Source organism: Centropristis striata, chromosome 2 (assembly GCF_030273125.1).
Source record: "Centropristis striata isolate RG_2023a ecotype Rhode Island chromosome 2, C.striata_1.0, whole genome shotgun sequence".
NCBI lineage: Eukaryota > Metazoa > Chordata > Actinopteri > Perciformes > Serranidae > Centropristis > Centropristis striata.
The window spans coordinates 43684445-43711219 of record NC_081518.1 but is presented as its reverse complement, the minus strand read 5'-3'; the positions used below and the strand labels follow the sequence as shown (position 1 = coordinate 43711219).

Sequence of the window (26775 nt, the reverse complement as noted above, 5' to 3'; positions counted from 1 at the left end):
ACTTTTGCTCCGTTGCCACAGAGCTAACCACTCAATTTACTCCGATTATTTACTGTGGATTCCTTTGGTTGTACCTTGAGGTGCAGCATTTCTTTCTAAAAGAGAGGTTTTCAGTGTCCAAGTAATATTTTTTTAACTCAATGTACCATGACATGTTAAGTAAACAAAATAGTTAATAGAAATGCATGGACATGATTAAGTGTAGGGAGGAGTTTATGATGTACTTTTCTCTCCTTGTAGCTGAGGTTTGAATCTGTAGAAGAGCATTTGTTCCTAAATAAAACATTTTATTATTGTGACTTCCTCTCTGTACACATGTTCTATAGGCTGCAGTACATCTGAATCTCATTGCCTTTCACCACACTCCTCTTCTGCTGTTTAACTTCAGCGTGATGCTTTAAAAGTCCCATACTTATCAGATTTCACGATTTTGTTTTTGAATGTGGCTCGGGATAAGAATAATGTTCTTTTTGATGTTCACAAAGACATATACAGTGGTGAGACAGTCAAGTAAACATGTGCTATAAACAATGTCTGGCACACAGGGCTTTGATATGTGAGTTTGTGTGACAGCTGAAAGAGTTTTGACCACATCATGTGTTTCCAGACTGCAGGTGCACTGGTCAACAAACTGCATGTACTTCATATGTCATAGGCAGCCGTCTGGAAAATGACAGAATATACAAAACAGGAGAAAAGTGCTTAGATAACGAGGAAGTTTGAACTAAAACCAACAGGGGTATGGCAGATGTGGATAGAGAAATGACTGCTAGTTGGTTGTGCAATCGTGTATAATCCACCTTTTCTTGCAATGATGATTCACTTACTTCAAAGTCCTTTTTCATGAAGTGTTTACATTAATTTGTCTACCCCCTGTTGTTTAGTTAAAAGGATATTTATTGAATGTATTTGCACATACCCACAGACTGAACAACCACAGTATTGCGCTGTGATTGGCTTATGTCACCAGCTCATCTAATTGAAAGGAAACAAACCTGCTGACTGGAGGATTTCCAGATCAAGTGCTTCAAACTACCTTGATTCAGCCTGGTAGGGTTCCTCCGTGGCCAATCAGGAGCAAGTCCTGCTGCGATGTGTTTTCCCTGACACCGAAAATCCAAAGGTAAAAATAGAGATGCAGTTTGAAATAGGATTAATTTTATACATAAAGCGTCAGTAATCAAAATGTTTATATTCAAACTCTATTAATTATTAGATCAAATTAATGTGTGTAATGTGAAAGGGGGCACTCGAAGTAACACAGAGACCTGACTGACTCGCCAAAAGCCCTCTTCTTTCTCAACTGTCTCTGGTTTTAGTGTCTTTCTGCTGATTGTTTTGGTTCTTTTGCCTCGCGACTTTGTTCCATGCTATCTAACAGCAGACATGAAAAGTACCTATAGAGAAGCAGCGTTTAGTTTTTATGCACCAAATCTCTGGAACAAACTCCCAGAGAACTTGAGGTCTGCTGCAACTCTCAGCTCTTTTAAATCAAGTCTGAAGACTTTTCTGTTTCCATTTTAACCTGTAATTTTTATTCATTCGCTTTTAAATGTTTTATTCATTCACTTTTTTTTTTTTTTTAATTCGCTTTTAAATGTCTTCTAATGTGTTTTATGTATTTTAATCTTGCCCCTGTAAAGCACTTTGAATGGCCCTGTGTCCGAATTGTGCTATATAAATAAACTTGCCTTGCCTATCAGCTAAAATGCTGGATATTTACGCTAGGGATTGGTGAGGACCAACCTAGAGCTCATAATATAGTTGTATAAAGCTAAAGATCAGTTGTTGCTCAGTTTCTACTGGATTAAAAAAAAAAAGATATTCTTTTGGTCATTTTCAAGGCTTTATTGAGAGTGAGAGAGAGACAGAGCCCTTTCCCGCATATCTCCCCCTACAATCTGAGTCGGATTCGAACCCGGGCTGCCCGCGTATAAGGACAAGGCCTCTATAGTATAGTATGGACTCTACCAGGTGTGTAACCGTGGCGACCCTCTGCTGGATATTTAAAGCAACATCACGTGATTATTTTCAGTATATTTTCAAACTGATAAACTTTTGTGTTTGTAAGTATAAATGCTGAATTCTGAATTTGATGCATTCTGTGTTTGTTTATGCTTTACACAGTGTCCCAACTTTAGAGTAGAGTTTTCACACTGACCTAATATCTTGTCCTCCGTCAGTCACTGTTTAATTTAACTCCCTTTTTAATAGCTGTTACTGAATTAAAGCTCCTGGCCTCCTCGCTCTTTGGGGGCCACTTATTATAAAGCTGCATAAACATGAGCAGCATGTATAGTAATCATCATCAACAACAGTGGAGTTCAGAGATCAACCCAAATCGGAAGCCGCCGTGATACAATAGGAAGCCATGTTCAATATTATCTTAACATTAGCGGTGATGAGCAAATGTATTTGTCGGTGAGGACATCTGAGGTTTATCTGCTGGAGGATGGTGTGACTGATAGAGCGTCATGGTGGTGGGTGTGACGGAGTAGGCAGCAACCCGGCTCATGTAACTTCCTGGTTATGAATAGCCTCTATGGAAAGGTCAATGCCATGACAACCCTGTGATGGATGTCGCTGACGTCCAATTAAATCCTTCTAAAAAAGGCGCCTCTGAGGCTCTTGTGTGTGCTTATTAAATATAAAACAGCTAAATCAAAAGTCTGAGGGGCCTGCTTCTCTGTGCTTAATGCCGGCTAGGACAACCAAGAGCATTTTTTATTCCTCAATTATTCATGTTTTTGATGAGGGGGTCAATAAGGGAAAGAGCACTCGTTATGAATGTTTGGAGCTAAGCGCAAAGGTCACAACACACAAACACACACAAATACACATCTTTTCAGACGGTTCAAACTTTTTTTCCTCACTCTTTCTCTCTGGATAAATAGAGCAGAGCAAAGAACAGTACTCCTGTGCTTTGAGGAATGCAAATATTTGTCGCCAGGTTGTTGAAGCTTTCTTTTTTGTATCTTTCTCGCCCAGTCTCCCTCTCGTACACACACACACACACACACACACACACAGGCTGCTTTGAGGAAACTGGGACAGACAGTCAAGCCATGAATAAGAGGATGCACGTTTTTATTTGTGTATTATGTGGCCCTTTGAAACTTCCAGCACATCCACAAGTGCACACAGACATGCACATAGACACACATGGCCGCACACTGGAGTCAGCCACCCAGCCTCAGTTTCCTTCCTCCAGTCCAACAGTAAAAGTCCTCTCACTTTTAAGCCTACCTTTGGTTGAACTTATGCTTTTCTTTTTTTCCCATGTCTTGTGTATCCACTCTGAAATTATAGATGGGGATAATAATAATAATGTCATTTTGTACCGGAATCTTAGTCATTACCTGCAGTAAAGTGCTTCTAATTGATACCACCAGAGAGATAATGATTACAATGCCCTCCAGGAACATATTATTGCAATATTAACCTTTGTATATACTTTTATGCAGAAGACTCTGGCACATTAAGGGATCTCTAAATCTTACTTGTGCGGTGTAATGCCATTACAAAAGAATGGATACTCGGAGGTGTGCCCTTTTCCTGATTAAGTGTGTCCAGGGGTTTGCAGCCATCTCCAGGAAATGGATGACATGGAAGTGCAATTTCCAATGTCTCTCTCTTCTCTTACTGACTAAAGCTTTCTTTCCCATGCTTCCCTTCATAGTTGTGCACTAGAGATAACCTTTGTCTTATTCCTGCATATGTGTGTATGGCTGTAATTTGTCATTCGTACTAAAAGTGATGCAAGTAATTTCATAGCTATCCCACAAAACAAATGCGCTGAATTCCGAATGTAAATCACCTCTGTTTCATATAATGTATAAAATATTGATGTAGTCCTTTTGATGTCACGCATAGATGTCTGGAGAGCCAAAATTAAGCTAAAAGTGGTTGTCTTCTATGGCACCGACCGTCAGCCTCCTAATAACTCCTGGCTAATTCACAAAAAGGGGCATTGAGTAGTAGCGGCTGAGGTGGGCCGAATAAAAAAAAAAGGAGGCACTTTGAGGGCAGTAGCCTGTCGCTCAAAGCAGCCATGCACTTTATCATGCATAAAGTTAAGCCTTAATATACATTAAAAAGGTGAGTTATATAAAAAAATCACCCCCCTCTTGGTTGTCATGAAGGGGGAAATTAGCCATGAGACCAAAATTATTTTGTATCAAGCTGTAAGCAAATTTATTTTTGCTTAAAAGTTTGGCATTTTAACATGGTGTCAATGAGGACTGATTCGCTTTTGGAAAACCTCAAGTGGCCAGTCGAGGAATTACAGTTTTTGTTTCTTCTGCCTTAACAAACCCAGGTGTTAAGTTTCTGTTGGAAAATTCTTCACTCAACTGTGTTAAGTAATTCTGTACATAAGTAGTTATCTTAAACCTAACCTGGTTCTTTTTTCCTAACCATAAAGAAGTTGTTTTGATGCCTAATCTTAAGTTTGTATCACATTGTCACTGTGTTTATAACCGCATCTGTGACGTGTTTAAACAGCGATTATAATTTTGTAAGCTATCCTACGAACCCTGTTGCATACGTTATCGTAAGGAATCATACTATCTTGTCTAGAAAATGCATTGTGTTTAAAAGCAGTATGTTTCTGATACACAGTAGGTATGTGAATATGAATAAGTGTTTGCATGTCTTTTACCACACGTGTCTGCCTGTGCATGAGTGTGCTTATTTTTGCGAGCATCCCCAACATTTGACCGACACTGCACAGCTGCTGTGCCACACTCGGCTGGACTCCCCCCGAAAAATGGCATCCAAACCAGAGGCTATTTTTGGACACAATGCCCTCACCACGATAATTGGCCCACACTGAGTGTATGATCCCTACCATCAACCACACGACAACATTCCACTTAATATTACAGCATGAAGTACCACTGTACATATCTGAAATACCATGCCAAAAAGAAAGAATGTGTCCACTGTGTGATTCCTCAGTACACTGTGGCTTATTGCTGTTTGACCTGATGTCTTAGAAAAACAAGAAAGGCAGCAAGAGCAGCAGCAGCAGCAGCAGCAGTGAGCTGATTTGGAAGATGAAATCCCATGAGCAGATAGAGGGACCTTTGGTTAAGAGATCTTTCCGCAGCAAAGACCAGAGTACTGCTGACAGAGGGCAAATGAAAACAAATTAATTCAGTGAGGACTGCGGTTATATGCTGTCTGTGTGTGTGTGTGTGTGTGTGTGTGTGTGTCTGCATGCGTATGTGTGTTTGTGAGTGTGCGTGTCTAACTCATGACACAGTCCAAAACGGCTTCTTAAGACCTGGTGACACAGGACAGGAAATTGGGATATGTGAATACTCTGGAGACCTCTTGGCTTGGCCTCACAAATGCCCAGGCCCTCCCACCCTCCCACCCTCCCACTCCACCCACCCCCACACTCCACCCACCTGCAGTAGCACGCTTCAGCCCCTGGTGGGCACTGCACTGTTCAGAGCTCAGGCCTGACCCTAGGATCACAGTGAGTCAGGGAGTCTTTGAAGGAGCTTCTTCTTTATCTTAGTGAGGCAGTAAAATATGAAGTTGTGATATCATCAAGTTGATGCAATATGAATGTATTTTTAGACTCTGTGAGAAGTAGATAAAACCATTTGCAACTGCCAAACAAACCCTGTCCTCCTCAGACAAACAGCAGCATCAGTTGTTTCAGCAAATGCCTCAGCATGTGTTTGTTGGAGCAGGGAGGTCGTGTTGGGTTAATGGGTCAAAACATCAGACTTGAACTTTAATTTGGAAGACTTGTTGGCGAAACAACACTACAAATGGTGTGTTCTTTAGTGAAACCCCCATGTGTAGACTTTTTTCTTTCAAATCTAAATGTTTGAAAACTGAGGATCATAGTGTAGTCTAGACGGATTTCAGAAAAAAAGGCCTCCTATAAGAAGTGAGGAGCATTTATGGGTACAAGTCAGGAACCGGCCTACCTTACATATCTCAAGGGTGCTGAGTCCAAAAAAATGGTTCCCAAGCAAAATTTTCAGTTTTTGACCTTCTAAATTGTATATCAAATGGCCACCAAATTGCCCATCTTGCTCAGTCATTGGATCATTTCCCCTTAGTTTTTTGTAAGTAGGCAATCAAAGATGAGGAAATTAAGTTTCTGGATCTATACTCTAGAGTCAGAGCAAGGATATAGTGGAGGCTCAGTGTCTTTTTTATGTATATATATATATATATATATATATATATATATATGCAAAATACCAACTGGAACATTTAAAAGTGATATTGATTGAATATTTATGTCGGCCTTAAAAAATAACACAAATAATGCTTAATTTCACCTTAAAAGTTGGTATTTTGCATATATATATATATATATACATAAAAAAGACACTGAGCCTCCACTATATCCTTGCTCTGACCCTAGACTATAGATCCAGAAACTTAATTTCCTCATCTTTGATTGCCTACTTACAAAAAAACTAAGTCCAACGACTGAGCAAGAAGGGCAATTTGGCGGCCATTTTGATATGCAAATGAGAGTCAAAAACTCAAAATTTTGCTTGGGAACCATTTTTTTTGGATGCAGCACCCTTGAAATAAGTAAAGTAGGCCAGTTCCTGACTTGTACCCATAAATGCTCCTCACTTTCACTTTTTGGACAATTCCGTCTAGACTAGTGGGACAGAAGAGTTTGACTACACTGATCATTATGCAGAATAAATGAGAGGTTGAATCTAAGGCCAAATTGTTGGGGACTTTGCAGTGCACAAGGCTCAGGGTGCAGGTTCAAACAGGTACCAACTCACTGATGGATGTCTCTAGAGAACTACTGTGTTGCCTTGCAATTTTGTGTTTTGTGTTTGTTATGCGGTGTGTAAAAGCTGTGAATCTGATTTTTGCTTTAATATGTCTATACATCCCCATGTTGTCTGTTGTATTCTACTCTTAGTCTCACATAGCCATCTCCACAGAGCTGCGTCAGCGCTGGAGAATGGCTGCATCCATTATCATTCTGGAATATTTTAAAAAAGCTATCCGGATATTTGTTCGCTGCAATGGAACCCCAGTAATATTGGCCCTTTCCCCCAGACGCTAAATCATTACCCGATTGATAGCCGATTGCACTGCAAAAAAAGCCAACTTCTATTTTTTGCCTAAAAACAGTGATTTAAGTTGGTAAAACTTGGAAATATAAATTATTGACATTTAGGGCAATAATGTAAGTTAGCACAACAAAGGAAGCCAGTTGTCTGCTCAAAAACAAGTTGGTGAGTTGTTGTTACTTATATCTTTAAGTTGGGGTTCACAACAAGGGACAATAGTTCTGCTAACTCTTATTTCTTTGTTGTGAAATTCAGTCATTAGCGAAAGCTAGCGGCTAACTGATGCTAGCGGCTAACTGATGCGAGCGGCGCTGCTTGTTACAGCTACAAGAGTAGCCATTAGCATATCAAAAATTTTGAGTTCACCCAACTTTTCTTTTTTTGCAGTGTGGTTTTCGAGATTGCATATTAACTGACCTACTTAAATAAAATGTATTCAATTACTTTTACTAAAGTAAGTAAGTACTCTAGCACTCTCCCCATCCCTGCTGTTATACACTCCTTGGCCTCATCAGGTCAAATCAAAGATGCTTTAATAACCAGAAGCCCTGCAACATCTAGTTAGTGAGACACAACCTTGATGGATCCTTGACCTGCTTTGGGTCCAGTCGGGTCCTCTGGGCTTTTGCCTAAAGACCTTGACTGTACAGCTTTCACAACAGACTGAGTGAGCACCATAGCTCTTTTTTCTGCATTAGAATACTGCGCTACTGTGCCAAGCCAGTGACATGGTCAAGGGTACAACAGCTGTATTTATTGTGTCGGTGGTAGTGCCAGTTGCATTTGTCCAGCAATGTTTACTCTCTACTTTATGTCCTCACCAGCTTCACTCATCTTCAGTTCAACTGAGCAACTGTACCTGCGTATTATTTCCAAGGCTAGAAGATGGCCTGGAAAGATAGATAGTTGGCCAAGATTTTTTTTTCTTTTTTGCGTTTAGTATTCATCTCATAGTTGTAACACAAGGCCCACTTGTCCTTGACTGCTTGTTACAAATAACCCACATAATTCCCACAGGCTCAGAGATAATTCACTGATAATTTAAGGCACTGGTACTGTGTAGCATTTTCCCCTAACACACACAAAAATCAGCACATTCCTTTGTTGTTCTCTCATTGTTTCCCTGCTGCTCCTGAGCTGACACTAACCTAGTAAAGCGTCTCTTTTGTTCTGGGTAACGGGAGACTGTTGCTGAAGTGTACACAGAGGTTAGTGTGACTGAGCCCTTTTGTGGTGTGGCAGCACCTTGCACTTTATCTGCCGTTTAGCTTCTCTTTTCACTGCAGAGCTGCATTATCTGATGATTTAAGGAAGTGCTGCTGAATCAGGTCAAGGAGGTGCTGGATATTGTCAGCAAGGTAAAAAGGGCCTTAAGCGCTAGCGCTCACTGGCAAGCTTTTAAAAAAATGATTAAATTTACTCTGACACTGAAACCATTTTATACCAATAATCAGACCATGTATGAATGTAGCAATGAATATCCTCTTTTAATGCAATTTCCCAGGACCTACAGTATGGTGGAGTATTTTTGTACTGGGGCACTATAAAGAGATTAATTTTAGTGGTAGTCTTCCCACCAGGGAGTCAATGTAATCCTACAGAGCATTAGAGAAAAGGAAACAAGAAGGAGGAACGGACAAGAAGAGTGTGAGAGATGATGAGAGGGAAAGGAAAGGAAAGCAGAGAATAGGATAGGAAAGGAGGAGAGAGCAGAAGAGTATGGGAGAACACAGGGGGAGAGGAGTAATCACGTGTGTCCGGCGGAGGTCACCACTGGTCTGCAGGTTCTAATTATGTGCTAATAGCCACTGAGGAGGTCATTTGGAGCCATTAGCCAGTGCCTGTAGGTAGTTAACGGCCCACAGCATAACCCAGCCTCCTTAATGTTCCCTGCGAGGCCGTTAGCGCTCTGTCACCAGCCAGCTAGCTGCCTCGTTACTGCGATTAGAAACCAATTGATAGGTAATAGTAAAATATGATAGCACACTATCCAGAAAATATGGACTCTGGTGGAAAGGTGAGAGGACAGGAGACAGCGAGTGGTAGTACATGAGAGTTCCTGCCCAGAGGGGGAAAGCAGACTGAGTAGCTGTGAAGCTGAGGGCAACAACCCACTGATAAACTCATCAAAAAGTTGAGTTAAATCTGGACCTATGCTCCCCCAAAGGACGAGAACATTGCATTGTGGGTGAGTTAAATGCATGGTGGAGTCCTGGTGAAGTTAAAGTATGACATTTTTCTGTCGGGGGATTTTCAGTGCTCTCTCAACTGACAAATCACAGGTTTATCTAAGCAGGTATTACCATTTGGTATCAAGCACTTTTAGCACTGATTGACTTTACATTGACACAAAAACAACACACATTTATCAGTGCCTGGAGTGGTTAAAAAGTGTGTATCAGCAAATGATTACATTTTAAATGTCTACAGTGAATAAAGGACGAAGCAGCATCCTCCCAAGCTGAAAAAATTAAGACAACTGCCAAAAACTGCAGTTTCTTGAATGGCCACTTGAGGCTGGCTCCAACAGGGAGCAGATCACTGTTAAAATGTTGTACAGCAGATATAAAAATGTTTAAAGTCTGGTAAAAAACACATGCCATACTATTGATGAGGTCTGTAGGTTAAATAGGTCGTCCTATTAACACAGAGTATGCCAAACAGACGCATAGCTCGCAACCATGCAGTTAAACAAGCAGTTGAGACCTGGGGATGTGGCTGAATATATTACAACATGGTCTCACAGGAATCCGTGAAATAGCCACGGATTTGCTTGACTCAAAATCCGTGGAATAGCCACGGAATCACTCAAATTTCCGTGAAACTGACACGGATTTCGCTACAATGCAAGTTAATGACAGTCATATCCCGTGGCTATTCCAACATACAAAGTGATTATGTACATTCACTGAGTGAATATTTAGAAAATAAAACATATATTTCTCGCTAGAAATGTGATCAAAATCCATTTTTATGCAGAAACTAAGTCCAAATATTTATTTTTTTCACTAAAAATAAGAGAACTGTCCGCCATGTTTTTTGTTCTGACCACCGGGACCTTGAAAGTCACGTGACTTGGAACAAACCAATAGGAACTGAAATGAAATAGCCACGGGATATGACTGTCATTAACTTGCATTGTAGCGAAATCTGTGTCAGTTTCACGGAAATTTGAGTGATTCCGTGGCTATTCCACGGATTTTGAGTTAAGCGAATCCGTGGCTATTTCACGGATTCCTGTGAGACCAGGTTCATATATTCATATGTCTGAGCCTTAGTGTAAGGAACTTTTAACTGGTTAAACGCTCTCAAATTAGTATTGCTAGTACTGCTCTTTGTGACCTACTTCACTTCTCACTTTATCAGTGAGAATATTAACTATTGCCATATATGTAATGCCTGCCACGGTGTCATTGAGTCGAAAATCAGACGGTCAATTGGCTATTGGTCAAAATTTAATCTAAATTAGCAACTCCAGAGCGAGGCCAAGATTATTGTGAGGTTAATGTAACATAGCTTAGACTAGCCTCTGACAGAGAATAGCTAGCAGGCAAGAATGGGAACAGGTAGGCGACATGTTGTGCCCCGGGGGTATATAGTGCCCCAGTGCCCCCTGGGTAATGCAGTTTATTTAGAGCCATTATGAATCGCCAGGAAACCTGTTAAGGAGAGGGTAGAAAAGAGTACCAGCAGCTTGTGAGAGGCACCGGTGCACAATAAGTGTCGGTGCTGCATGCTAGTGAGTGTGCTGGCTTATTTTAAGAACTGCAAAAAATATAAACCGAGTGAACAACGTTATTTCTAAAGGTATTTCTGTATATATAGGTGAAGATTTATGAACATGTGCATGAAATGAACACATGCAGCAGTTCCTTTTCCCGAAGTCATGAATGAAAAGAAATCAAATCAGTATCAAAACAAGGATATGTTAGACCTACTATGCAGATCATTGTTCTTAATCAATTAGAGTCAGATGTTTTCATTTAGAAATATTTCATTTCTGCTCTGGGCAGCCGTTGATTCATATGATTTAAATTAAAATCACACTGGTTATAAGTCAAAGGCAGTATACTTCCTGCTCCTCCACATTCATCAAGCCCAGACAAGTTTGATCTTGAGTATACGCTCTGTCCGGGCAAATAAAGAAATACAGTGCTTCCTGAAGAATCACAGATTTGTCTGTGATGAAATCTCCAGGCTGGGCTGTAAATATTTGCCTGTGCTGTATTTGTGTGAGCGTTTCATTAACGATCCAAGCTGACAAACATGCACACTCATTGACCCCAGTCATCAAGGGAGAGCCTGAGACAGTAGTGTGTATTTAGTGTGTATTTGTTGAAAACGTAAATGCCTCACATGAGGGATTGATGTCACCAATAGAGCAGACGAGTGCAGTGGAAATGAATCTGGTGTGGTAAACGTTTTCCATAGCCAGCGCTCCTGGCTCTTATTTAAGGCCCTGTCAGAACTTGAAAGTCTAATTGATACAAATTCTAAAGTTTAATTTTTAAAGTTTACAGTCACAGAGGGTTCAGAGCTCGGGATTGTTTAAAATTGCGCTCACTCCCTTTTCATTAAAGCAGGATAGTCTGAAAACATTTGTTCATCAAAGGGCTGCTACAAATTAGACTTTGAGAAACTCAATTTGAAGTAAAGAAAAGCATTTCTTTTCCTCTGGGGGAAGCCAGAGTCTCCGCTGTGTTTGCATTTAAATATAAACTGGGCATAATATCTGGCTTTAAAGATGCATGCAGTCATACAGACACAAACACAGATACACACACTACACATGCCATATGCACATACTCACCCCCAACTACATCATTTGGTAGCTCCCTCCAAACTGGTACCGACAACAGCATGAAAACCTCCCTCTCATGTTGCACCCATGCTCTTAGATTGTTGTGTCTACTCGCTAATAGTTGAAATTAGCAATAAGGCCTCTGGAGATGTTTAGGAACAGGCGGGCATGTTGTAAATGTGGCTCTAGTAAGGGAGAAAAGAGAGACAGAGTCAAATAGAGATGGCCAGAGCAGTGGAATAACATCTTAATCTATCTGAGAAGTGAACAGTGGCCGGTCTGTTTTTGGAGCACGCTGTCTTGGATGACTCCCAAGCAGAGGGGCAGGGAGCAGAGCCATCTTCAGCTGCTAGTCACTAACATGGCAGTAATAAGGCAGTGATGACCCTCCCAGGACTGGCGGCCAACACTCCCTCTGCCTCCCATCCCTTCAGCACAAACACACACACACAAACACAGGCCGTGCACTTGAACAGATATGCAGTACAGCACCAAATCTCTCCCTCTTTGATATATTGACTTCCCTGCCTGCTTACAAATTCCCATTCATTTTGAATGGAACTTAATAGCATGCTGAAAAAGCACAGCAAGACAATCAGTAGGTTAAAATGTGGGTCGCGACTGCTGCATTTCTGAGCTACACTGTATAGACCTAAATTTGAAAAAACATTAAAATGTGTGACATTAATTTACTCACTGAAGTATAATCAATTAGAGCAATGCAAAAGCGTGGGACTATTCATTTATAAGCCTTAATGCAAATGGAGAAGTAAAACAGTGCTTACAGGAATGAATGGGATCCTGTTTCACCTGTTGCAAATTAAAGTCGGACCTTTTTTTCCCTGTCTGTATTTCCAGTGTCCATCACTTACATGCAGTACTCCATAAAATTAAAAATTCATAAATGTGCTTTCTCTCAATTAGGTTTCATGTGGCAGCTAAAAGGGCTTCAGGATTTAGACTTATAGATTATATTTTATGAATGTCTTAAATGGTAGATAAAGCTAGACACCTGCCTGTAAACACACATTTATATGTATAAAACTGTTGCTGAAAATCATCCGTATCCCCTGAGTCAGTCGTTTTGAGTCAGAAAACCCCCCAAATAATCCGGTTGGTGTTCAGGAACCCCCCTCTACCCCCCTTGACCTGTTGGAAACAGGTGTTTAAGGACCTCCTGATTAACAAATTAAGCACTAAGTGTAATACATGACAGCTACTAAACTCAGATAATAATGTAAAAAGAACCTCCTCATTCTTAAATGTGTGATTTCATTTGTTGACATGCTATTTTGTTTTTGTTTCCAGAACCGTCTGGCGACCCCCGGAAAGGATCTTGCGACCCTCTTGTGGGCCCCGACCCCCAGGTTGAGAACCACTGCCCTGAATAATATACAGGTGAGTTCAGTCCCTTGTCAGTGATCATTAGAAGGCAACAGGAACCATCAATATCATGAAGAATCAATTATATTCCATAAAAATACATTTGTATTTGTTTTTATGCCATTAAAATGCCTCATCCTTGAGTAGCTTAAATTAGTTTCCTAGTCTGCACACAATTAATTTAAGCCACTGAGATCCATGTCAGCCTGCACAATACTGCTGGCAAACACTTTTGCGTGGCTACTTACACATATATGGTGGTGTGCATGTGAGAGTACAACCCTCGCTGCTATGTATTGTTAGAAATTTGCATGCTTAAGTCCATATGGCAACTTCCTTTTGACCTGCTTTCCCATCCCCGATGCATTGTCAGGGCTGTCAGCCGATAAAGAATCACTTGACTTGCTATAACAAGTTCAAAAGGAGCTGATGACGCGCTGTTGATCCATGGAGAATTGGCAAAAGGAACACCCCTACTGCTTGCTGCTATCACTCCCATAGAGATAGCCATATTATTGATGGGGAATGGTTATGCTAATTTCTTTATAGTGGAGGAAGGGAAACTTTTTTTTATTTTTTTTTTATTTTGGAAAATGCTCAAAAAAAAGAAGGAAAGAAAAAAAGAATTTCATACGCATCAAACTGAATTCCATATAACCATTTAAAGGAGCAGCATGAGAATCAGATTTTCATAGTGCATAATGAATGTGGAGTATCTTTTAAAGAGGAAGACATGTTTTGTCTGGGAAGGGGAAGAAAGCAGATATTTAGGCTATCTATTAATGCCTCACAGGACACACACACACACACACACACACACAGACTCATCAGTGTGAAGAAATGATTAATAATATTTATCCCTTTTAAAGATCAGTAGATTCAAAAGAAAACAATAAATAATATTAAACAAGCTTGTATCTTAATATGCTTGATAATAATTTCAACGTGAAAAAAGGTACAAAAATAAAAGTATTTTTTTCTAAACAGCAGTTTTTGATTTGAACTCCAATAAACAGACTGCAATACATTCCTAAATGTGATTACAATAATCATAATAATTGCAATATGCTGTTTAAGGTGCGGATTATGTTCAACCACAGATGGAGTGTCATGTGCTCTCTGTCTGACCATTTACATGTGTGTATCTCTCTCTCTCTGCCTCTCTCTCTCTGACACAAACAGCATGGCACAAGCGGCGTGGAGAGGGGAGAGAGGATGATGAGGGCGGGTGTGTGTGTGTGTGTGTGTGATTGGAGAGGGGGGGTCGTTACGCACAGGGCTGTTATGAATATGACCCCGAGATATTCCATTGTGGGCCCATGTCCGGTTCTGAGGACATTTGATAGCATCTCAGTCAGTGGCATTAATGTGTCTCTCGGTTCGACATTTTGAATAATCGGGGCTGCCTGTCTGCCGTCATCCTGCCACTAGCTGTCAGCAGCACCGTCTGTCTGTCTTATCACACTCCTCTACTCATGCGCTTACATTATAGAAAACAAGCTGTCCTTGCAAGAGAGCACTTGATACTTTTTTTATTATTACCAAACCGTTCCCATAATTACCCCATAATCATTATATAATCCCATAACAAAGCCTCTATTGAAGTCCTGTCTTTTGTCAACGCTGGGACACTGAATCTATAATTGCATTATTCGGTCTCTTCCACCCCCCTATAGAAGCATAATATATCAAAACCATTCCGCAAAGCAGGTTTTAGTTGCAAGAAACAGTTCGGCCCATGCGGGACGTCTTCTTGTCGTGCGTTTTTTCTTCCACGCGTCTCTAAAAGTTGTGCCAACTTCAAGTTTAGGGGTCCTGCTGGAAATCTCCCAAAAAAACTAAAAGTATTTATTTTGCAAACAGAGCGAGCGCTTTTAAATTTCTTCAGAGAGGTGTGTAGAAATGCATTCATTCACAAATTGGACCAGCCGCATTATTAATATATCATATTTTCAAATAATTATGTTCATTCCCTATTGCGCTCCCAGGCAGTAAGAATAAATCGTCAATACATTGAGGAAAAAAAGGCAAAAGCGAGTCCCTGAGGAGCGGTTTTGCGTTTGTATGCATGGGGATTGGCAACACAACGGGGCTTATTTACATTAAATACGCCACAAGGTTACAGTGCAGATAGATGAGCGTCATTTTTATCACTCATTACTTCTCTTAAGCGGTGACTGACGCTCAGGACGCACAGGAGGCAACACTCATTTATCCTGGAGTTCTTTTAAGGCGAGGAGAAGAGGAAAAAGACTCGAAACAGTTCACTTGAAAGGTAAGGAATTCTACTTTTTGGAGTCATTTTGTGACCTGGGTGTCTTTACACGGAGGGCTTGTTATCCAAGGCAATTTTTAACGCACGGTGCCCAAGCGGCGAGGCTGGCTGTGTGCGAATGCTTATGTACAGGGGGCAGATTTTTAAATAAAAGAGTGTTTGTGGGCAGTTCAAGGTCAGAAACAAACTAAGGTGGTCGGGAATGGGTTTTTTTCTCCCGTCACGGTGCCATAGGAAATGTAATGATGAAGGGATTATTTCTTTAAACGAGGTTCTGTGCATCAGCTGCTTTTTATCCCCGTCAACGGCGAATACCGCAAGACCCGGGCTGTATCCAGCCAGTCGGCTCTGCTTTCTACAATGGAGTGCCTTTTTAACGGTACAATGCATTTCACCTACCAGATAGGGGGAGTCCAAGCTGAAAGATGAAGGGAATATGCTGATGCCTGGCGATCGGCATCAATGCAAACGTTTACCTTAAGCGGACAGCGACAGAGAGGGGCAGAAAGGCAAGAAGAGAGACAAGTAAAAAAGCCGTGTTTTACATTTGAAAGTCAGGATGCGCGGCAGGGAGCAGCTGTAGGGACAGGATCGAGGAGTGGACAGTCTTTAACAGGTCCGAAGCGCACTTTTCAACACCCCCGTCACCCGACAAGAATATGATCCGGTCAAATCATATGGACATGCCTCATTATTCAATGAGCACTATCTCTCACAACGCATCGTTTACGCGCAGGAGTTAGCCGGCGCTTCGCCAAATTTAAAAGGTAAGAAGAAGTGTGGAGCTTCTAGCAAAAGACTTGTGTTTTTACTGGGGGCTTCAAGTGTATTACTCGCTGGGAAGTCAGTTTTGGGGAGGATTGGGGTTGTTTGTGCGGGTGCATCACCACGGGGGCCCCTGATGCCTCCCCAATCATGATTAGAAAATAACAGTGCAATTATCCGGAGCAAGTGACGATCGTAAAAAACTGCGACAAAATACCAGCTGGGACTAAGACACGGGCTGCGATGCTCGACACATTCAAACTCAACGCGAAATAACAACCTTTTTTATTCCAGCAGAAAAATAAGCGATAAGTTTTGTTTACATTTGAGTGTTTTACTCTGTAACACTGTATGCGTAAAAGGCTGTCGGGCGCACGGCTTTTGCAATATTGCGCATACAGATCAGCGATATGAGACTTTTCGAAAAGTCCAGCCGTGTTCCCGGTGAGAGTGTGCACGAAAAACTTTCTCCCGACAACCCGCACTTGTGCTGAGACAGTGCGGGAGGGCGATTCAAGTTTCCCGGCGCGTTTGCCACCATGTGTCAAAACTTGTGAGATGGAAGAAGAGCCGGTGAGACCTGCCATTTTGTGCAGTGATCGACCTCTCTTATGAATAAGCAGCCCCTGCATTATGCTTTGAGGAGACGTTACGATGGTATTCAGACGAGGGGGGTAAACATGCATATCAGCAGCGGCGAAATTGGCTTTTTCGGGGGGGAACCGGTGTCACTTCTGACGAGGCTGTTTTATTTTCTTTCTTTTTTAAGAGAGGGGGGAGAAAGTTAGAGCGAGTCGGTTAAAGGCTACAGGAGGCTGATAGATATACCCGTTAATGTGGAAATATAAAATGACGGAGCCCATAAGCCAATAATATTTTCCGATTGGATGGAAGGGGTCGGGTGTTTGACATGTCACTGCACTCGTGCTTTCAGGAGTTATCTTCTTTAATTTTACCACAGTGTGTTTATTTTTAGGATATCCTAAAGATCCAGCAGGTTGAGCGCATTTAGAGCGCTATAAAAATCTCTCACCGGCTGCCGAATTCCCACATCAAGGCTCACATGTCCGAATTTGTGCTTAAATGATGGGCCAGTATTGAATTATCAGTAATATGTGGCACCAGGGATGAGCCTTGTAATCCCATTTTAAACCTCTGTCTCACCGTGCGTCTTGGGTGGGGAGGACCTTTTCTTGGAAGTAAAGTTGACCCCTGAGTGATCTGACCTGGGTTATCCAGCCACTTCCAACAGCTCCCAGCAGCTGCACAATGGCTGTGAAGACACATGTCATCCTTCTTAAAATACTCAACAATGTCTATCACGTTGTTTCCCACTGTTTCTCTAACCTTCCCTGAAGTTGTCTTGAGCCAAAAAAAAATGTTGCCTCTTCCTCATATTCATTGTGCGAGGAAAGGGGATAAATAGATGTACTGTGCGAGTTGAGATGCTGTCATTGTTTAATGGTATGCACAGGGCGGATATTATGTCTGAAATAGTGTCTGGGCGTAAACCCTTTTTGTCAGCTCCTTTCATTCTCTTATTGGAGATGCAATAGCGAATGGATAACTGTCCCCGCTCCTCTGACAGTTCCTGCTCCCTCACAGACCTGTTTGCCCTTTCCTGGACCTCTCTGCGCTGCTACAAGTTGAAATGTTGTCATTCTTCTCGGGTGAAAATATTTGGGAAGAGACGCTGTGTTTAAGAAAAGGCCTTGCTTTTGCAGACTGGCCTGTTCGAGGAATTTATGTTGTGAATTTGGTGTCAAGGCCTCAGTGGTTTAGCAATTTATTTAATATTAATAAGGCCTGCTTGAGAGTTTTTGCATTCATCTACTTACATTTTAATATTACATACTGCTCACTAATGAATTATCCAATTAATTGTCAGCATTGTTGTCATTAAAATAATTATTCTCATAAAATATGCAAGAATTATTTATCTTCACGTCATGGCAAGTCAGATAGATAAATTCACATGGATGGGATGTTTTATTTTGGAGTCAGTGTGAGATTTATTACAGCACAAAGCCACACACATACAGCACAAGTATTTTGACATTTTCTCGAGGTGCAACTTTCTGATCGACAGAGCTCAAAATGTGTTCTGTGGAGCCAGTCTGTAGCCGTATTATTGGTTGATCTTGTATTAGTTGCTTTCCCACCTGTGCCCGTGTCAGTGTTGCTAAGGGGGGCACGGGCCGTGACTGACTGCGGCGATACACATCTCTCAGCTGAAAACGAGGGTGGAGGGAGTGATGAGGGAGACAAGGGGTGGTGGGGGGGAGATGGAGAGGGAGCATGGCATGCAAAGGATGGCATCAAATCAGTCCTCTTTTCACCAGGCTGTCAGTCAGTCAGTCAGCCACTCGGTTCACCGTGGAGTAGACCCACTCGACTGAAGCCGCTGCGTTGTCAGTCGGACACCCGGTGAATTATTTGCACGTTGACATGTACACAATCAGATTTAAAAAAAAAAAAAAAAGAGAGAGAGATAGAGAAAAACAGTCTGAAAAATTACACACTCATTTAACAAATGCGCATAAAGAAGGCAGCACATGAGCAGGCAACCCATTGCAAAAACACACAAACCTAAAGTGAAGTGGTCGCATAAATTACATAATCTACCAGTACTGAAAATATGTGTGTATAATCAATCAGACAACACATAATTCAAGTTATCCTGTACCATAGTCAGTGATGTATGCATCTGCAACATAGTGCAGTCAGACAGGCAGCCTCACTGTGGCTAGTTGATCCCCTTCTCATGTAATTATAGGGGAGAGGGCTCCAGCTGTACAGGCTGCGAGGCCAGGGCTCCCAGTCCGCTGGGATCAGGGCGGTGGTGGGCAGGCCAGATCAGGCCAGCTCTGCTCATCAGCCAGCCATTAATTGATATGTGCAGTCATTGTGAAAGCACCCCCCCCCCCCCCCCCGCGCGCGTTTTCTCTCTCTTTCTCTCCGTTACCTACTGGGTGAATGCTGTGGATACTGGTGTCACTTCTTCATTTCCATTCTGGTTCTGATCTCCTCTCTCTCCGCACAGACAACAGTGCGAGGCAGCTGCGTACATGTATTCCAGTGTGTGTGTGTGTGTGTGTCCCGCAGGGGGCAAAGAGGGTGTTAAAGGGGCTGTAACACACAGGCGTTAGTCTGGGTTGAGCCTTGTAGCTCCATGACCTTGATCTCCAGAGTTCAAGTCAGACAGGCGAAGATGTCGGCGAGCTGGGCTTGCAGTAGCAGCGCTGGGCTGATATGACAAGCACACACACACACACACACACTCTCACACACAATCGAAAGCATTGAATCAAATGCTGGATGTGAACTCAAGATGAGATTGTCCTGACCACAAAACATCACACGCTGGATTACACACATTAGACGCATGGAGATTTTTATCACATTTGTTTGAATTTCTGTCATCTGAAATGTGAGATTAGATTTTTTTTCGATGAACTTTTATAAGAGATAGCAATTATGATTTATTCCACTGTGGTGATGAATGGCAGGGCGCGTGATTGACCTCAGAGTTTTCTGAAGTTAGTGCCACTGACCTTTGCTCATTATTAGGCCATTTTAGGATCTCGTTTGTAGAACTTCTCCCTCTAAGTCAATTTGTCCGCTAATTGATCTCTTTGGCCTTAGTTGACTAAGATTTTTTTAGTAATTTTTAATGTTTTTTTTCATGCTGGATTACTTATTTCCAAGAAACTTTTGAGCCTAAATACAAGATAAAAAGTGATGCTTTTGCATTTTTCTTTGTGGAGAAACTTAAATCAACGAATTGATTAGTTGAAAAATCATGTTGTCAAATAATATCTGTAAATTGAACGCATTGCTTTTGTTAGATAATAGGGAGAAAGTAAAACTGCTTGTGCAAGAATTACTTTATTGAATAACGTAAAAAGCAATGAGAAATAGGTAAGATGCCATTATCCTGAAATGAATATGCTTTCTATTAAAATCTGTATGAGTGATCAGCTTTATTGAATCATTGTTTAAATGAGTTTATATACAGTTTTCCCCCTGTGTGTGCTGTATTAACGTGAATCCCTCATCCTCTACTTATGAGTTGGAGTGTATATTTTCTGTGGTCTGAGAGCTTGATAAGGATTGGGGTTTTTTGAAGGGGATGGCGGAGCAGTGGGGTGGATGAGTTGGGCGGGGGGGTAATCACGGACGTCAGTTTGATCTAAGAATAAAGAGTGTGGGGCAGATGAGGCGCTGACAGATAGGCTTGACTCAGTCCTCTCATGCCGGGGTGCCATCACAAGGAGCGTCTGCCTGTCTGGGCAGCCGGGGGAGTCGGGTAGGGGGGGCGGTGGTTGAGGGCGGAGTGAGATGTGGATGGTAAGAGAGGTGGAAGTGGTCTCAGAGGGAAAGGTGGGCACTGAAGTGGGCGCAAGGAGGATCTGTCCTGGAAATCTTTTTTCTCTATCATCGTCTCCTCGCTGTTCTCAGCAGCAGACTTTGTTCAGTCGCTGAGAGTGTGTATGAGGCACGTTGGTGCGTGTGGGAGTTTGAATTTGCAACATTGTGTATATGTGCACATTAACCCAGAGTGTGTGTAGATTGAGTCCAACTCCTCAGCCTTGAGAGAATCCAGTGTCCAGCGATGCTCTGGCCTTGACCTCTCTCTCTCTCTCTCTCTCTCTCTCTCTCTCTCTCTCTCTCTCTCTCTCTCTCTCTCTCTCTCTCTCTCTGTCTGTCTGTGTAATCACTTGGCGCTCACATAACACCAACAAGGAATGTGTCCTGAAAAAATGTAAAACACCTTATCCTCACAACCCGTGATATTCCTCCTTTGTTTGCCCCGGCTTCCCCGCTGAGCCCCCTTGGCATTAAAGCATTATTGAGTTTGGCTTTACTTTGCTACTTTTTTTCCTCAAAGTTCGTTAGCATTTTGGATTCAAGGATGCGTCATGCGATGTCAGGACCGTTTCCATTTTGATGTGTCGAACGGCGCTACGTTTTCAGCTGTGTCATTTCCGTAGACAACAGCTTAACACAAACAGGCAAGCACACATCAATCAGAGGTCCTGAAGCAGAGAATTGTTACTGCTTAGCATTCTGCCACGCTCAGCTAAGACAGTGGTAAATACCTCCAGTGTTGATGAGATGGAAGGTTATATATGTGTGTGTGTCTATTACCCACTTCACATACCATCACCGACCGCATCGCACATGTCATGTCTGCTCTTTAGCTGCTCTACCTCTCGGATGTGACCTCTGTAAACTTCTCAGACCTCTGCTAATGAGCAAAGTAGCACAAGATGGAGGGAGAGGAAAAGAGGAAAACAGTAGAGAAAAAGAGAGGGAGAAAAAAAGGGAGGGTGTGAGGATGCTGGAGAGAACTCCTGCACCTTTAATTATGATCAAGAGGTTTTCACCAAAGGACGGAGGCGTTGCAGTTCTGTTGCGCTCGTAAATCTGGCCCCGGATGCCGTATATTGTGTCGAACGATTACTGTACACCATTATAGTGCATATTCAACTGCCTCTCCAGCACCTGATTTGCATAATTGGATCTTTAATGAAACTTGCCTCGTGGAACAAAAAATACAAAAAGAGAGATGAAAAAAGTGGTTTGGCGTGAGGGTGTGGGGGAAGAGAGAGAAAATAACACGATGTAGATGAATGCCCCCTCAAATATTTGTTGGACTCATTAGTTAAAAGAGTTTTAAAGAGGTGTGAAAGGTGGCGAAGATATACGGAAAGCAGAGAGATTTTAAGGAAAAAAAAAGGTGGGGTAAAGTGACCTGGCCTGGCCCAGGCGCTCGCACATCAGCGGCAGTGCTACAAATAGGATGAGAAGTGACTGTGAAAGCTGTACATTCCCCGCCAGGTCTCGCGGGTTAAGACTACAATAGCGGGATATTCTCTAGCCCGGGGGGGATTTCAGCTCCTCTTCTGTCGACACTCATTGCACCTACTTGTTACTCAGGGAAGATGGCTCTTTTGTAGAGGAGCCGATTCTGCGCTCGCCTGGTGGAATTCCTCAGTTGCAAATATTTTGACAATGCCTAATCAGGAGCCGTGGTTTTTTTAGTCTCCACTTTTTCTGCGGGGTGGGTTGCTTGGAGCTTACATGCAGTGACTGAGAGCTGCTTTTTATTACATATGCATGTGTATTTTCATGCGGATTACAAACTCCCTGCATTTCTAGCAAAAAAAAATCTCACATTTGTTTTTATGTGCATTTGTATGTGTGCCTTAAAGTTGGCGTTCTCTCTGCATGCCACTTGTTTGTGGCTGTGGCAAGGCATCCGTCTAATTGCTTAATTAAATTCCAACATGTCCTGTTTCTCTCGGCCTTCAGGAGGTGAAGGTTAAAATCCTCCTAGTGCCACTTTCACGCCAACGTGAGGGCAATGGATAATAGCAGGTTATTTGTCTTGTCTCGCTGAAGGATCTATTGCTTAAAAGTGACAGCGAGAGAGGGGGAAAAAAAGAACTACATTTTTTAATCAACGTGTTAGGAGAGACTATTAGGTAGCTCTCGTGTCTCTGCCGTGAGTGCCCCTCCATTCAAAAGTGGGACAGCCGGTTGTTAATCGAGAGCTAATGTTAAAAAACAACCAAATGCTGATGGTGCGTTAAAGCGCTTGTGTCCGCTTTGCTGCCTGCATGCAGCGGTTTTTTCTGTGTGTGTGTTTCCACTCTACATCCGTGGGAGTGGATCATGTGTCAAAGCGGTTTACAGGTGGCTGCAGGGCAGCAGCTCTACAGAGAGGTGGAGGAAAGGCAGGCAAGGTTCAAGTACCTCAGAGGCTCTGACTGCGCTGAACTGAGCAATGGCAGCATCTGAGAGGACCCTTCAAAAGCCTCCTTATCGCTCTCCTCTCTCCAGCATTTCACTCTTTTTTTCTTCTGTCTCTCTGCCGCAGCCTCTGTCATCTCTCCATCCTCTCTCCCACTCTTATCTCCTGTTCATCCTATCTATCATCTTCTTTTTTATCTCTTCTTCTTTCCTCACTTCTCATGTATACCATCTGCCACTCTGGACTTGACAATAAGTTACCCATTAGTTGTTACCACACCCTGCCAGCACTGAGCCATTGTCTAACTTTGTAAATTGCTTTCAAAAAATTGTGCAGAAAACCATAAAAGCCTCTTCTTTAAGTGGTGACGAATCCAAACACTTGTCCCTTAACTGAATAAAATTAAAGATGAGAGAGATGGAGACAACTTTTCTGCCTTTGCAAAGCAAACCATAGCCTATTTGTGAGATCAACTAATGAAAAATAATCACATTTTAAGATTCCTTTTTTCTCTTACTTATAAGAGGGATTCACAGACACTGACAACAGATATCTTGCCGATACTGACTCAGATAGCAGGACAGGGTATCTGTGACACTTGGGCTGATCTGTTAAATTAAATTCTATGTTTATATACTAATACATTAATTCTTGCAATTCCTGTTAACTTTGGAGATTTATTTTAGGTTGCCAGTGCGCAATTTATTATTTTAATAATAAATAGCAATTCACTAAATTTATATTATGGCTTCAGTTGTTAAAACGTTAGGAAAGCACTGTTTAAGTCAAGCCCGATGTTGCCTTAGACATAAAATAATACATAGTTTATTAATTAAACACTTGTATTAGATTGGTACTCGATGTCGGCCCAGGTGTCAGTACTAAAAAAGTTTGATCAGTGCATCCCTACTTATAACAATCCCTCAGCTTACCGCCTGCTGATCAGATTAGTGAATTTTCCTCCAGATCTCTCAGTCACGCTGCTATTGGGAAGAAATATAAATCATTTCTTTAGAAGGAAACTGGTAGCTTCTACCAGAGTCTTCCTTTAGCGCAGGTGAAATAACTTCTACAAGCTACGGAGAGACAAACTGCTTAGGATGATACATCAGTTTCACAAATCGTGACCTTTTATTAAAAAATCAGACATCGTGTTTTCCTATCTGGCCTGATAAAATATTGTTCACTCATGTAAAACAATAGCTTCAATAGAGTTTCAGTGGAGAGTTTTAGTGTCCCATGGTGGTAGGAGTTCTGCTTGAAAAGACTTTTACACCTCGGCATACAGTAGGAGTCGTTTTTGTTCTCTGAATGAGTCAAAAATTAAACAAAATACTTAACTTGACAATTGGCAGTCAGAAAACATTCCTATTAGTCTACAAAGTAGCACATCCATGGAACGGTAGATCCGGAGAGAAAAGAGATAAATATACAGTAGGCAGAGTGGTGACAGGACAGAGCGGGGAGAAAAAACACTTAGAGAGAAACGCAGCGAGCAGAAGGAGAGAAGGAGCGAGACAGAGAGACAGAGAGGAGGGATGATGTACTTAACGGTATCTGTAGGCTTCCTTCTCAACAAGCTGCTGCCACAGATCCTGGGAGCCTGCGTTGATAAATTCGGTTTGATAAAAGTCACTGAAATGCCGGCCTGTCTGCACACCTCTATTAAGCGCTGGTACATTTGTCACAGCCAGTGGAAGTCAACCAAAGGGTTTTAATGTCACATCAGGCTGAATTAAAGACTCAATCGAAAGCCCTGAAAGGTTTAGGTTTTTATTTCAAGTGACAGTAGTGGTGGTACAGCTGTGGCTGGCGCTAAAGATTACTGGGCTCTAGTTGATCAAGGCAGTCATTTTACATTTTATATTTGGCTATTGGGAATTTTGTGATTATTCGTTGCTCATTTTAGCCTGGATGCTCATTTTGTATCTGATGACTTTGAGTGAGGGAGGGGGGAGTGTGTGTGTGTGTGTGTGTGTGTGGAGGATGGGGGGGTGTAGAGGTTGAGCTCATCTCATGTCTGGTATTATTTTTCTAATTCATTTTTTTAATCAAGAGAAATTACATCTATGCTGCATTAATCATCAACCTCCCTTAATATAGCAAACTGAGGGAGCATTTAAAAAAGGCTGCATTTTAAAAACACACAACTTTCCCCCTGAGAAGCCCCTTAATACCACATTACTGTTCTCCATTTATGCAAAAGTAAATAAGTAAACCCAAAAGGCAAATGAGCATTCCAGGCGTTTAAACACACAGCCTTCTGTAAACGCCTGGCGCAGCCGCGACCACATCTCCGAGGCGTAGCTGCCATGAGATGCAAAGTAAGGGTTGCTACTGTGCTTCTTTAAAAAAAAAAAAAAAAAAAAGGTAAATATATGTGTTTATTCTTGCCCTTATTTGAGGACAGGATATTCAAAAACAAGTCCTTTTTTAAGCTTTTTTTATTTTCTGGAACATCATTACGGTAAGACAGCAAAAGGCCTCTGTTCAATTTTAGAGAATATTGGACACGCTTAGGGACTGTACACAAATTATAGGAGTGGGGAGGGGGGGGGGGCTAAATCTCCTAAAGCAACCCCCCCCCCCCCCCCCCCAAGTTATCAAAAAACTGCACCACCCTTTTCCCTAATAACTGAAACTACTAATGATAAATGCAAACTTAAAGGAATTTATCCAAAATATTTGATCTTCCGTTTCTTCCTTGCATCTTCCTTTTCTGTCCATAAACAACACACACACACACACACACACACACACACACACACACACATACACAGTCATGAACACTCACAAACAATCAGTTGATCCCACCTGGTGTTGTATTTAATTAGGTAAAATACACATTACATGTGTGTGGGCGCACGCATGTGAGCATGTGTGTTTGTGCATTTGCTCGCCAAGAGCTGTCAGTCTTTCATGAACTACTTTAAAAATTGTTGTTCAAGGTGGGAGCTAAATACTATTTATCTATTATTTATCTGCGTTATTACCGGGGTTGAATTTAAAAAGAGAGCTCTCCGACGTGGGAGAATTCCCCCGGCGCCTGACTCTTTCCTTTAATACCTCTTTTAAGTCATAAGATACGCTCCCACCCCTGCTGAAAAAGGAACCTTTAACAGATCTCCCGCAATTTCCGACAATTTTCTCAAATCATCTTTTTTTTATTTTTTTTATTTTCAAACAACCCACCTCATCATCTTCTCTCTCCAGCCCCCACCACCTCCTCCACCTCCTCCCCGTCTTCCTTTTCCTCTTTTGTTTTGATCCGTGTCTTTTTTGTTATTATTATTATTCTTGATCGTGGGCTGCAGTTGTTTTCTTCGCCTCAGGATTTTATCTCTTTTGTTGTGTCGTTCACACCAATCGTAGTAATGGGGAGAGAGTTAAGTGGAAGTGCTGTGGCCCGGTCCCTTGTTCAGCTTGTCTGTCGGCTGCTTTGGTAAACAGGACTGTCAGATCTGCATCGAGAGAGAAAGAGAGAGAGAGAATGGTGGTGGAGGATTTGCATCTATGGTGTGGAGTGAGTTCTGCTCACCCTTTCACAATGTGTGACCAAAAAAACTAGTGGGTCATTTTGCACAGTTGTTATTTCTGACCTTCTGTTCTACTATGGAACTCATTAAAGAAAGAATAGGAAAAGGACAGGGAACACTTACAATTTGTTTATTTTTCAGTTTGAACTGCCCCAGTGTGTAGCGGTTACTCAGTTTGTACC

General features: G+C 41.9%; 1 protein-coding gene across 4 annotated transcripts in view; it reads left to right on the top strand.

Moving 5' to 3' along the window:
• The window catches only part of znf536 (zinc finger protein 536), a 331204-nt gene that overhangs the window by 65892 nt on the left and 238537 nt on the right, over nucleotides 1-26775 (top strand). For 2 of the 4 annotated variants that reach the window (XM_059351798.1, XM_059351781.1), the window contains exon 1: nucleotides 15745-16299. The gene's annotated coding sequence lies outside the window, so the exon portion shown is untranslated. Of the gene's footprint in view, nucleotides 1-13182; nucleotides 13273-15140; nucleotides 15533-15744; nucleotides 16300-26775 lie in introns of those variants that run through there. The other 2 variants (XM_059351790.1, XM_059351771.1) reach the window with 2 other exon arrangements.